The sequence below is a fragment of the Procambarus clarkii genome, chromosome 72 (genome assembly GCF_040958095.1).
Source record: "Procambarus clarkii isolate CNS0578487 chromosome 72, FALCON_Pclarkii_2.0, whole genome shotgun sequence".
Classification (NCBI taxonomy): domain Eukaryota; kingdom Metazoa; phylum Arthropoda; class Malacostraca; order Decapoda; family Cambaridae; genus Procambarus; species Procambarus clarkii.
In genome coordinates this window covers 24,819,611-24,821,673 of record NC_091221.1, presented here as the reverse complement: position 1 = coordinate 24,821,673, position 2,063 = coordinate 24,819,611, and positions in this window count along the sequence as shown.

The following is a 2,063-nucleotide window of genomic DNA, read 5'->3' as shown; positions in this document are numbered from 1 at the left end:
TTTATTATTTATTTACCGTTATTAGTATAATAGATCTCGTAATAATTTTGCAAAAATAATGGCATTTACTATTTTAAAAAGCTCGGGTGCAGGGGGGGGGGGTTATGTAAAAGCCTGGTTTGTGCCTCGGAGAGGCTATGGGATCCAGTAAGATCGTCCTTCCTTTCCTCCCTAGAATCTGGATGTAGCAGGTGCTCAATTGTCAAAAGTGAAAAATTGGTTTTGTCTTCCGAATGCACCATTTCTGTAAATTTGCTAATAATCTTTTAAAAATAGTAAATGCCATTATTTTTGCAAAATTATTACGAGATCTATTATACTAATAACGGTTTGATAAAATACAGTAGACTGCCTACTGGATAATAGTTCCAGTCCACCTGTAGACAGGGATCTCACATCAGCTTGTATATTATACAAGGATAAGATTTGATAAATTCAGTTATTTGACTGAACACTGGCTCAGTTTAAATCAGAGATTTAAACATACATAGTCTAACCTAGTTCCATAACTAACAGCCATTAGCCATTAGCCATTCATGCACAGCCATCAGCTGGGCCATAGACCGGCAATTTTGTTTTTTTCCCAAGCCGGTCTGTTTTTTTTCGATGCCTCAGTGGCCCATGCACAGGTCCGTTCAAGGGGATTAAATAGCCGTTCTATGGCCCCAGTGTTTGTATTTTATCAAACTCTTATTAGAATAATAGATCTCGTAATAATTTTGCAAAAATAGTGGCATTTACTATTTTAAAAAGCTCGGGTGCAGGGGGGGGGGTTATGTAAAAGCCTGGTTTGTGCCTCGGAGAGGCTATGGGATCCAGTAAGATCGTCCTTCCTTTCCTCCCTAGAATCTGGATGTAGCAGGTGCTCAATTGTCAAAAGTGAAAAATTGGTTTTGTCTTCCGAATGCACCATTTCTGTAAATTTGCTAATAATCTTTTAAAAATAGTAAATGCCATTATTTTTGCAAAATTATTACGAGATCTATTATACTAATAACGGTTTGATAAAATACAGTAGACTGCCTACTGGTTTTACCTGTAATAAGGTTTGATACAGATGATTATGATTATGGTTTTGGCCTCCACCACCCTCTCACCTAACTTGTTCCAACCATGTCTACCACGCTGCTTGCGAAAGTTAATTTTCTAATATTTCTGTGGCATCTTTGTTTGGTTACCTTTTACAATATCTTCTTTTTATTCTACCATCTAGTTTTGGCATTTTATGCCTCTAACCTGGGAGCCACTTATTGGCAAGTCTATACCTTTACCAGTTGATGTGATTCTTTAGATATGGGCACCATATCTCCAGGTGTCCTACACAATTAGCTTTAATTAAATTTTCCAAAATTATCACTTACACTTGTAATACAGGGTTCTAGGTTCCCTATAGTGTCCTTTATTGAAATAGAGTTTAACAACAATTTCAATGTCCCTATTTTCTTTTAGATTATATCTCAACATATAATTAATGTCCAACAGGACATGATTACTCTTTCCAATGGGAGGATGGTATTGAATATTTGATCTAGTACTGATGGAATAATTTATATAATAATCACTAGAAATTATTTCGATAAGAATTTGAATTTATGCATGTCTTTGTTTTGGCATGCCTCTATTTCCATATGTTACATTTCTGCATGTCTCCAATTCTGGAAGTGTTCACTTTTGCATGTGCCTGACAAGGATGTTATATGCACCAGCTTTAATTATCACACATTGTATATAATGAATGACTTATTTTTAGAATTTTAATACATATTGCATCTGTCAATACATTATTAACAATAATATAGGTAATATGGTAGTCTAATGCAGAAATTTGACACTCTTTAACAGAATGTACGAGTATAAGCGAAAAAAGCGACTCCAATACAACAACAGATGGATGCAAGTATCAAGAAGGCTAAAACGTATACACAAAATGCATCCAAATACAGCTGTACACACTAGTGAACCCATTAATCTTACTGAGGCAGCATCAAGTTCAGAGATTGAGTCGTCAGACAATGACATTAGTTCTTTTGAAGCCGAGTCAAATCAAGAGTATGGATTAGGCT